This window comes from Vidua macroura, chromosome 2, assembly GCF_024509145.1.
Source record: "Vidua macroura isolate BioBank_ID:100142 chromosome 2, ASM2450914v1, whole genome shotgun sequence".
Classification (NCBI taxonomy): Eukaryota; Metazoa; Chordata; class Aves; order Passeriformes; family Viduidae; genus Vidua; species Vidua macroura.
In genome coordinates, this window is record NC_071572.1 from 63821627 (window position 1) to 63833741 (window position 12115).

The window sequence follows — 12115 nt, forward strand, 5'->3', positions numbered from 1 at the left end:
GAAAGAACTTAGCTCTAGGCTTAGAGCAAGCAGAGAAAGTATGTGAAAGCATTGTGAGTAAATGAAGGTCATCCTTCTCCCCTGATAATTTGCTTGAACTGGTAAATAGGAATTTGTTCCTTATGGAAAACAGAGACATTGTATACCTGAAGAGACAGAATGCACATACTGCTTCTTATGACACCAAACCAATTAATGCAAATTAATGCAAAAGACAAGATGTCAAGGATGTAGTCACTAGTAAAATCCAGACAGCTGAAAGCATCTTCTGAAAATCTGTGAGGATATATGCAAAATGAAAAAAAAAAAAAAAGCTATGCTGGTTTGGAAATGCACAAGCAATGTCTGGTTTGTATTTCTTAATAGGGGCTTACATTTGCATCAAAAGAATTTCATTACTTGCTACTGAAGAGATCTTCTGAAGAAGCATGGATTTCCTCCTTATTGGCTCAGGTTAAGTCTTCCTGCTAAGTAGATATTGTTCTATACTTCGATAGGTATTCTCTGATTACTGTAAAGCCTTGACTTGTGTCTCCAGGCATGTGCAGTGGTGTTAAGTATCAAGGCAGGGCTGCAATAGACTGCATTCTTACAGCCTGCTTTGTATTAGCTGTTATTGTGTTACTTTACTCCAAGGAGTCTGGGGGTTAGAGGTGATGTTTAGACACATGGAGTCTTGTGAGATTGTGCTTGCAGGTGAGTGCTACCATTAACCTGCAGAGAGATTTTCTTTTGATGGAAAATAATGTAGATTTATATTCTGAATTTCTCAAACATAGGCTTTTTTGATGGGAAGAGAACAGCAGTGATACAAGGTCCTCTCAAGAAAGGCACTAATAGCTTAGTGCAACAGCTCACTATTCTCTTTCTTTCCCCTGCTCTCTCTAAAGCTTCCCTATGTGGCACAGAAATACTTTTTGAACCTTTACAACACACCCTTTCTATCTGCCAAATATGCTCTTGCACCTGCACCCTATGGGCCAACAAGCCTGGTTGGCACAGTTCTTACAACCATTACAGTTCTCCACCCTGGCTGTTTGCTACAGTTTTGCTGTCTTTTGGAACTGGGTCTGGGTATTAGGACAGTGTAATTCAGCCATGACAAAGCAATAAAAACAAACAGTTTATCTTCATGTTCTGGCTCTTGGATATGGCTAACAGTAGGAAGAAATGGTTTACCTAAAAACAGGTGGAACCCAGACCACAGTAGATGTGAGCTCCACTTGGTTCCAGACCATTACATCAGCAGTGGACTTAATCCACAGAAAACATCTAAGGGTTGTAAGTATGAGAGATCTGGAATTAATATGGCCACATTATTAACAATTTTTTTATTTGGAAGTGATCACTGGAAAATGTCGGTGTTACTAAGTAGTTGGTTTTCCTTCCAGCTCTGTAGTATTTGTATTCCTTTTCCTTGTTTAATATTTTATGAGCATTTTTTCTTGGTTTTGTTTGTAAATGTGACAGCAGATGCCAAGACCTAAAAACTATGAGAGATGTAATCCAAAAACTGTGAAAGTTGGGATTATCTTGCCTATGAGATCAGATGACTAATAATTTAATAGGGATTATTATAAGACCAGAGACTGAGTAAATCTTCCATGCTTTTACAGCAGTAATTCTGACTATTCTTTTTATCCATGTGGACTAGATAGTTGATCCTTTGCTCCTTATCTCCCACCAAAGCATCTCTGAATGCCAGTGATATGTAATTTTTAACTGGAAACTGTGAATTTGGAGTGAAATAAACTTTACATGAATCACAGTTAGTCGCCAGTCATTATTTGGTGTTTCATTAGTGAGGGCAAAAAAAAGCAGTATCTGAAGAGCTCTGGTTTGTCAATTCTGCTGAGAGCTGCTGTCCTTAGCCTGACTTACCTGCTCCTGTGTCTCCTGTGTCCTTGATGCACAGTGATGCCTTTGCATCTGGTGTAGTAAGTCACTGCCACACCAAAAGTCTAAAATCCTCTGAATGTCTCCCCTAAACTTCCCCATATCTAGATGGTGAGTTCTGATTTGGTCTATCCAAGTCTCTCCAAAGAGACATCTGATGGAAATAGTGGTAATAGTATCTTTTCCTTTCTTTTTTTTTTTAAAGTTGTACAAAAGATTGCCTAGGTATATGATTTAAAAACACCTGCCTCTTTGGTAGGGCTAAAACTGGGGTCTGCATGTTTCTTTGTCATGTTGACAGCAGCAGATACAGGGATGGCTCCCTCAGAGCCAATGGCTTGGCAGGCTTTTTCTGGTTGTCTACCTGATGATGGAGAAATGAATAACTGACAGCAGCTGAGGCAGAGAGACACGTCACATCTCACTGATGCTATTTGAATTGGCTGACTTGTGACACATGATAGAAGTGTTTTCCTTTGGCTCTAGGGTGAATCATGAAAATGCCTCATATACAGAGAATGTCCAAGTATTTTCCATATTGGCTCAAATTTCTCCATGTTATTGCTTTCATTTCCAGAAATGACTTATCAACAAGTTTGATTTGTGAAATGCTAAAAACGAAGCTGGCTAAAGGAGCACCTCCACTGTTATGATTTCTGCTGGCCAAAGTGAGCATCAGCAAGCTGTGGACATTTGATCTGGGAATGTGATTCCCTGTCTTTATGAGCCTCTGACAGTGGAAATCCCCACCACAGCCCAACCTTTGCACACTGGCGGGAAAGGAGATGGCCCAGTGTCTCCTTCCGTGCAGTCCCAAATCTGTCCTGCTAATGCAGCAGGACAGATCTGAGCAACTCTGTACCTTGGGAGGGTGTTTCTCTCCACCAGCCTGGCTGCTCTTATGTGACCGTGCAGAGTTCACTGCAAAGCCTCGGTGTTGACATTAGGAACATGACAGTCCTTATCCAGCCACAGATGTTTTCAAAAGCACTGGCTAGTGGCCTGAGTTACCTGAAGCAGTTACTAATTGTTTGATGATGACGCAAATGACTGGGTCCAATTTCAGCCCTGCTGCGAGCTCCCGGGCAGGAATGACCTGCTCGACTATTACTGCTCTCCATATCCTGGTGAAAAGCAGGCCTGTAAATTCCCCAGGTGTTGAGCTCCTGCTGTAGGTAGGTTATATTGAAAGGGGGGTTTCATTTCTTCTGGTGTGAAATGCTCTTTTCTTGGGCCTTTTTTTCTGATTTAAACATGTGGATCTTTTTTGTCCCCCCCCACATTTTATGTAGAAATTGTTTCGGATGCCTGTCTAAGCATTTCACAGGCCTTTGCTATTATCCAAAACTGTTTAAAATCATATTAAATGGCTTAAAGATTCTCCTTTTTGTCCAGGTTCCTGGCCTAACTCTCCTGTAACAGGCACATCATACAAGATTGTTTCACCAGGACTTGTGAGCTGCCGTCACTGAACTGGAGTTGTCCTCTGCACTACTGGTGACACTTGCACCAAACTGCTTCAATATCAGCTCAGTATCACATCACTTCCTACGTTTTCATAAATGTTTCCACTTCTGATTTGGTCATTTATAGCAGATGCCATCTCATGTCATTTATGCAATGGCCAAAGCATAAGGTATATCCTGGGTATTAGTGGTGGGAAGCACTAGACCACAGCCTTTGCTTCCCTGCCCAGCCTGGCTCTGTGACATACTCTGGGCTGTGCCTACTCTCCCTATGTAAGATGGGATAGTAATGGGTGGATTAAAAAGCTATCGGAGTCTTAACAGCTTGGCATCACCTGCCATTCAATTCCCATGATTAATGAGAGAGAAGTGAGTCAGAAATGCAGAGCAGAGGCTGTGGAGGTCCCCTGGAATCACACCAGATGCACCAGTGTTCTTCTGCTGCAGTTGCCTTGTGTGGGGTCAGTTCTGAGAGGCAGCAGGCAGGCAGCTGAGGGAAGGGCTCTTGCATGAGAGGCTGAGGCTGGGTGAAGTATCCAGAGCATCTGTGGGAGATATTTTCTGTGTACAACCCTGAGAATATTTTCTGTATGGCTTTGTCACTTATATGGTTAGTCAGTCCTGTCCCAGCTTTTTGCAAAAAAAAAGAAAAGTGAAGAGAAAAGAAAAAAAAAACTCCTTGTTTTTAATGGTAACATTTAAAAATAATATAAAACCCTCCTCAGTGGCCAAACCACAGAAATTGCCATGCAGATCCAAGAGCAGGTGTGCTTCCTGGAGCTACTGGAACAGCATCAGAAACCTGCTAGATCCCCAGTAAAAAGTGTCCTCTTAATTCTGGGTGAAATTCTCCTCCAAATGTGGTTGAGAGCAAAACTCCTATTTACTTTAATGCTTGCTGCCTTTCATCTCTTTTTGCAATAAACTGGGATCAGACCGGAGAAGTGCACACAACTAGTGTCTGTTAGGGCAGAAGGAAGCCAGTGATGCTGGGAGAGGTTTAGGAATGAGCTGTTTGGTATGTCCACATTCTTGGGATGAGACCTTTCATGAATGTAACACAGCAAAGAATATTCCTGGTCTTTCAGCAGTAAACTGAAGTTATGGCCTTCCATTTTCACTTCATATTTTCCTTAATTTCGCCCACATGCTGCTTTGGATATCTGCAGCAAAATGCCTGTGTGACTCTCAGCTCAGTAGTCCATTTCCACAGGGTTTTTCTGTTGCTCCCTCCTGCCAAACCAGTGGCTCTGGGGGAGCCATCCCTGTATCTGCTGTTGTCAGTGTGACTAACCCAGCACACTGGCCTCAGGTATTGAGCTGTCCCCCTGCATTATAGTGCCTGAGTAGGTGCTTCTGCTTAGCTGGCTTCATGGAGCTTCATGGACCTCAAGTTTCACTCAATAAAAAGTATCTACCTTCTTCAGCTTGGGTCATGAAGAATTTCAGTCATTTTTTGTGCCGTGGAAGTCATCCCATCCCTTCAAGAACAGCAGGTTGTCTGAATATGTTCTTGTATTGTGATGGAAATAAGGAAAGAAAGAAGATAAGTTGTGTGCACAGGCTACTGCAGGATGTATTTCCAAACACAAAGTCTTAACCATATAGCCAGTCCAGTTTTTGGGTCAGTGAGGATTTCGGGTGTTAAGTCATGGTTAACACAAATGCCCAAATAGATTCAGACCTTCCAACATTCTTCTATTTAGTCGTACCCATCACAGACTTCAGAGATAACTGACCTATTATTCAGTGGGAGAACTCCTTCCCACCCACTTTCCTCCCCACTATTTCCCAAACAGTTCCCCCTCACTTTAAGCCTTCCAGAACTTTTAAGATGTGATACTCCAGAGCGCTAAGCACCCTGGCCCTGATTCAGTAGAGCACTTACACATAGGAATAATTTCATTTGAAGTCAATGCAATTATTTGCATGCTTTAGCTGCTTTGGAGTGAATTGCTCCATATGCAATAGGGTGGAGTCCACAGAGTCCTTTCCTGGCTGTGTCCCTGCTAGACAGAGAGGAAAGCTCCAGTAGATATTTTCAGTGCTTGCCCCACTGGAGAACAAAAGGAAGCGGCACCTAGAAAGGGTATTTCTGGGCAGGATGGGGTTGTGGCTCGCTAATGCTGTGTTGTAAAAGGCTTGTTCTCATTGTAGTCTTATCAGAGCCTGAAAGATTATTCTTATCAGAGCATGTAACAATATTTTTATCAGCTTGAAAGACGATTCTTTTATACCAGGGTGGCTGTAAGCCTCTTAAGTCCTTTCCTTTTATTTACTTCTCTGCTGCACTTCTCTGCTTCTCTTCAATCAGCATTTGCCCTTTGATATGAAAGCTCTCAATGGATTGACATTTGACATATAACATTTTGCTGGAGGTATATTACAGTGTTATATACCTGGATATGTAATTTAGGCCACTGCCTCTTAGTTTGCAACTAGAAGTATATCTCAAGTAGTAGTATATCTCCTATGCCTGTTTTAGGAGATTTGGCCCAGCAACGCTCATTCCTGACTGACCAGGCTGAGGGTAGAAAATAAAAGCTTGCACCTGTGATTTTATCTCTGCTACTTTGAGCTGCTAGTTTGTGCTCTGGGGTGAGCTGAGCAGCCTTTTGGGACCGGAACATCCTCCTATTACAAATGGAGTCCAGAGCAAGACTGAAGCTCCCGAGTCCTCCTGGGAAAAGGTACTTTTTAGACAACAACAACAACAACAATAATGATAATAGCCCTGTTCCATCTTCTGTGTCAAAACCCCCAACCTGGCCAATATGCACTTCCTTGTATTTTGGTATCCAGGTTTGGAAACCTCAGCAGACTCCCTGTCCAATCCATAGAGAAGTGGGTTGGAATGGCATCAGCAGTTGCTCCAGGCCTCTTGTGAAGTCTGTTTGTGTTGCCAGGACACCTTTGGTGTCAGCAAAGCAAGGGGGACTATAGGACAGTTTTTACTCTGCCTGCTACAGTAAGAATTAAGTGCATATAATCTCAAAGATGACACTGCAGCCTCAGAACTGCCAGACAGGGATGTGGGCTGCAAAGGGCTCCCAAAGTGGTCCCCATAGGTTCCTGCGTGAAATGCCCAGCACAAACACAGAGGGAAAAGTGTTATATCTGCACCAGCCACAGGAGCAGGGCAGAGAAGGCATGTCTCCCAGGCAGGCACCCTGCCTCACTGCCAAAGTGGTGCCTTGGTGAGAACAGCCCTGGCCCTGGGGCAGCAGGGGCAGTGCACCCTTGGGGGTTGTCCCCCAGGACAGCACGGATGGGTCCCAATCTCCTGGCTGGGGGGAGAAAGGCTGACTGCAGGGGAGCAAGCCTTGGCCCTTGGCCTCTGGCCCTGACTTCTTTTGTTTCCTAGCTTAGCCAAAGTCAAAGAGTCTGGCCTTGGCTGTTCATGTTTGCAGTGTAAATGAGGACACAGAAAACAGTGTGAGTGCTCAGTGGTTTAATTTTATCACATTCATGCTCCTCTACTCACTTCCCACAAGCAGACTGTGCATGAGGATTTGTCTGCTTTTGTTGGTGCTGCAGATGTGGCAAAAGCAGCTGTGCACTGAGTGAATGCTAGTGCATGGTACATGCCCATGTCCAAATGACTTGGCAACTAGAGAGGGTCTGAAATGTCCCTGTCAGCAGCAAAACCCACTCCTGCACCTTCCCTCTCACTCCAGTCTTACTGTGCCACAATCAGAGAAGGAGCAGGAAAAGTGCCATGGTGAAGGAAAAAGGAAACACTAGAAAACAACTGAAGGGAGCTGTCTGGAAGGAGCCACTCCTGTTCCTGTCTGGAATTTTCAGCAGGGATGTAAAAATCAGAGCTTGTTTCATATCAGAGATGTGAATGCAAGGCACATGTGTGTGTAAGGACCCAGACCACAGGTTTGCTCGGCTCAGGGACTTGGCCCTGCCCCACAGCAGGGGCAGTGGGACCAAGATGGTGAGGTCAAGCCTTCCCCTCCTGCAGTACACTCAGCTCAAGGGAGCAGCCTACACCCCACTGCTGCACCCCCATGCTCCCAGTACAGTGCCAGGTGTCAGTGCAGAGCGTCTTGGTGGGGCTTGTGTGGATCGGGATCGTGCCCCAGCAGTGAACACTGAGCCTAGTTCTGCCCTAGGCACAGGCATGGCAGCAGACTCACGATTCTCCTTGGCAAGCAAGGGCCTGTATGCATTTTTAGAAGTTTTTTGGGACTATTTCTCCTGAGGTCTGTGCTGTCTGGGTGCAGTGCAGGTGGTAAAACCCAATGGCAACAGGGCTGGTAGGGCCCTCACACCACAGCTCCCTCTCCACTCACTGGCAGTGACATACAGAGGCTTGTGCTAGAGCTGCTCCCTGATGCACCCTGAATTTACCTTGCCTAACCCTCCCTATTTTTGGCCTGTTCTTGGCAATTTTTAGCACCACCAACTTCCACTGAGAAAAAATGTCCAGTGGACCCCCCTCTCCCTCCGTTTCCCTGTAGGGCTTCCTGTCCACAGATGGAAAAAACATGCTGGTGCATCCCACACAGTTGTGCCAACTTCTGTAAATGGGGCCACAGTTCACAGCAGCATCCTGGCACCCTGCAGCCCAGAGTTTGGGCTGCCAAGGAACTGCTGCTGTCCAGCTGCCTGCCCTGCTCTGCTTCTTTAGTGGGAGCTCCGTTGGGCCCCAGGGTTGTGGTGAGAGCATTTGGGGGGTTGTGGCTGGAAAACTCCCCCACACTCAGGCACCTGGAAGTAAACCGCCCAGCAGATTTTTGGTGTGTTGTTTGTTTTTTGTTTTTTTTTTGGTTTTTTTTTTTTTTTTGGTTTTTTTTTTTTTTTTTTTTCTTTTTTCTTGAAGACCTGAATTTACAAGCTAGCCTTGTGGGGATTTTTTTAAGCTGGTGTGGGAAAGATCTGTGCTGTGGAGAGGAAAGGGGCTTGTCCCTAATTTCTGAATGCTTAAAGCTGGGGAAAGTGGCAGTGATGTAGATAGGTCTCCTTCACAAAAGCATAGACCTGAGCTGCTTAGGAAGGGAGTGATCCTTTCAGAAAACACTTTTCAAATGAACTTAATGAGGAGCTGGATCAAACTTTTAAGGTAGCTTCTGTAGTTTTTTAAACAGACTAAAGTCTAATCTAGAAATGATGTTGCAGATTGATATTATACAAAAGGAATGACAAAGCATAGTAAAAATGCCCTGTAGCTCTCTAATCTCCAGCTGTATCTTAAAATCTTCATTTCTTTTGCAGTTTTTCTAGGACAAGAGGCAATGGACAGAAACTGGAACATAGGAAGTTCCACCTGAATATGAATAAGAACTCACCTCACTGTGTGGGTGACCAAGCACTGGAACAGGTTGCTTAGAGAGGTTGTGGAGTCTCCCTTACTGGAGTTATTCAAAAGCTGTCTGGACACAATCATGAGTAATATATTATGACTGAGCAGGTAGGTTGGACCAGATGACCTCCAGTGGTCCCTTCCAACATTACCCATCCTGTGATTCTGTGACTATGGTACCAGCTGTGCTACATTTTGCCAGCACCAGTTGCATCATGTAGACATCCCAACTGCAGACTGACAACTTCTCTGGCCAAAAATCCCCCAACCTGGTGATGTGTACCTTGCCTGTGTGATGTAGCCGTAAGGTGCTCGTCATTAATGTTATATGCAGATATTTAGATTTGCATGAGCTTCACAATCACATTCAAACCCCTTGAGCTGCTGGGCCACTCATGGCTTACTGTGAGGGGCTGGGGCCCTCAGCAATTTACAGGGTGGAGCCCATCATCTGGCTTTAAAGTAGCTCCTTATGAATGTTCTAGACTGAGAGCAGAGGGACAGTGGCACTTCCCACTGCTTGTACCCAGGGGAATAAAGGGAAGTGGGATTAGTGGGAGTTTTCAGAAGCCTCTAACTCACTATACAGCATAAATATCTTCCAGGGTTTGCCCTCAGGTGCTTCTTAAAAAAGCAGCTGGGTTAAAGCGGCTTTGCTAAGTTGGTTCCCATGAATATGATTTTCCCCAGGCACGCTTTTTACATATACCTGTTAGATAAAAGCTACCACACAGTAAAAGAAAAACAACACACAACCCTCTTAATTAAAGATATCAGGGCAAGGAGGCTCAAAAAAAAAAAAAAAAAAAAAAAAACCAACCAAAAAAACAAAACAAACAAACAAACAAAAAAAAACCAAAAAAGAAAACAAAAACAAAAAGAAAACAAAAAAAAGTGATGTGGTTCTACTTTACAGGGCCCTGAGAAATAAAGCTGTCCATGACTTTTATGGTGATCCCCCTCCTGGTTCCTGCACAGTGCCTAGGCTCAGTGAATGCTGGCAAATCACTGCTCAGTGATGGCAGGCATTAGAAAACCCAACTTAAAAGTTTCTTCTATCAGTCTGTTTTCTGGGGCTGGTCCCTCTGGGTGTACTCTGCCTGCAGCCTTGTATCTATCTCGCTGCTTAGGTTGTCTTCCTGCCTGTCCAGTCCATGCTGGGATCCCACTGGCCTCAAAGCCCTGTGGGCTTTTCCAAATGCATGATGTATTTTGGAGGATGAGCTCCTTTCATGCCAGTGACGACGGAATGCCTCTCTCCTCCTTATCCCATCCTTGTTCTCTGTAGGGCTCTCCTGCTTTTCCCTTGCCCCGTATCAGGTGAGGGTGGGCTGTTCAACTCCTCTTTGGCAGAGGTGTGACCCCCCAGTGTGGGAAACAGTAATTTTTACATGGCTATTCCTAGCTAGCCAATCATGGGCTGTGGAAATGATCCTAGGGGGTTCAGGACCTGGGACAAATGAGTAATTTACTTTGCCAAGAGCACAGTGTGGAGGAAATGGAAGCAAGAACTAGTGCCAACAGAAAACCCAACTGCTGGATGCGCCTGATTTGTGCCAGTTAGTGCAATTTTGCTGACAGCTTGCTTTGATGTAAACTCATTCTTGTGAACAAGCCTGAGATCTTATATTTGAAAGCCAAGAAAATTCTGTTGTTGAAGATTTGAATGCTGCAAAGGCTTTTTCTGGTGTGCAATGACAATATGGGCCCATGAGATATGCCTTTCAAAGTATATCAGTCTGGGACATTGTGGTGGGAGGGAAAAGATGGAAGGGGAGGATGCATTTACCAGATAGAGGCTGCTAAGCACTGGGTCTGAAAAATCTGTGTGTCTTTTTGTGTGTGTTTGTGTGGTTTAATGGGAGGGGGTTTCACTGTGATGTCCTGTCTGCCCTGCTGCAGTTTGTGCTCATGGGGGATTTTTGGGAGTGATATACTGGTATGGACAAAAGCAGTGCCTTGGTAGTGGAGCAGTGGACCTGACCAAAATGACTGGTAGCAAACAGAGCTACAAGAGCTGTGTGTGAGATCCTGAAGACAGCCCAGGCCTAGAAACCCCTTGTGAGAGCGACAGCGAACGCTTATCTCGCTCTCCCATCAGTCTGCTGCTCATGGGAACCCATGCAGTGCAGTATTTGTTCTGAGGGCTAGTTGTGTAGGTGGCTGAGCCTGTTATCGCAGGAACGCAGTGTTAATCATGAGAGCAGGCTTGCCAGGCATGCCCTGTGCATGCGCCTTCCCATGCACCGCCAGCTCTATCTCCTGCCAGCTTGGCATGGGAACGCAGCAGGATGGGACTTGATGCGAGGAGTCTGCAAGGGAACGCTGCTCTGCCGGCACCCAGCACTTCCATGTCTAGCTCATGTTTGAATTAATGCAGCGTATATGAAGGCACTCACAGCTAACAAGTGGTTGTGGTTTTGTTTTGTAAATCGTTATCTTGCTCCCAGATCAATGAAACTGCTCTGTGGCCGACAAACAAAGTTAACGTACTACGGCTTTCAGATGTGCGCAGCTTGCAGGCTGGGTGCCCAGCTCTGAGTAAACTTTCTGTGGCTCCTGGAAACACAGATCCCCTCAAGCATGATGAAAGTGGATGCAGTAAAACAGAGGTCCAAAGTGATAAATCCCTTGGGTTTAAATCTTAAAATCTCATCTTTCCTTCTTTGTGAGAGAAGTAACTGTTGATGAGGGGTAATAGAATTACAATGTTTTGAGCCCTGGTTTTACACAAACATGACTGAATCAAAAAACTTTTTTCCTGTGAGGAATAACAAGAAATGTTGGGCCAGTAGCATGGCTCCTAAGGTCATTTCCCCTCCTTTTGGCTGTTCCAGTGGCATTAAAGCAAATAAATGTAGTAGAGACTTTTCAATACAAGAAAGTGTAGGAAGCCTACTCTGCTTTGAGCAGGTTCCTCAGTGCAGCTATGAAGGAGGGATCTGTAGGACCCCATTGCAGGGAGTTGTGAGGCTGTACTGAAGGAGGCAGAGGCAGCTGTGGTGGGCGACACACATCTGAAGCCTGATTTCAACCAGCACCCTGATTTATGAAGGCATTCCCATCTGCTGCCACACTGTTAATTTACCTGCAGCACAAGTTGTCAAGGTTATTTAACTATAATTTTCTTGCTACATATTGATTTTATTCTGTTGCCCGAAGGTATAGAAATAATTAGCAAGAGTCTTCCCATGGCATTTATGCAGTTAATTAGAAGTTTTATCACACGGAGCAGTCATGTGAGAAAAACAGCACTGTAGTAACTCAGTGCTCTCCTCCCAGCTGATATGAAATGGCAGGTCTCCATTGACTCCTGCCAGCCCTTGTTGTTTTACAATAGAAGCAGGAGCATGCTATGTTCCAAAAGATATAGGAAACACCAATGGCTTTTGTTTCATGAGCACTTGGAGACCCAGCATGTGCTCCAGGGAAGCTCTCACTA

At 44.9% G+C, this 12115-nt stretch overlaps 1 long non-coding RNA gene across 2 annotated transcripts; it reads left to right on the forward strand.

Annotated features, from left to right (window-relative positions):
• The first annotated feature begins 1174 nt into the window (after positions 1-1174).
• LOC128803901 (uncharacterized) lies at positions 1175-4476 on the forward strand. 2 transcript variants are annotated; one of them, XR_008435868.1, is made up of 3 exons: positions 1175-1281; positions 2474-2564; positions 3292-4476. It is a non-coding gene; the product is annotated as an uncharacterized LOC128803901 (long non-coding RNA). The 2 variants fall into 2 exon arrangements; XR_008435869.1 differs by lacking the exons at positions 1175-1281; positions 2474-2564 and adding an exon at positions 2986-3071.
• Positions 4477-12115: the final 7639 nt, after the last annotated feature.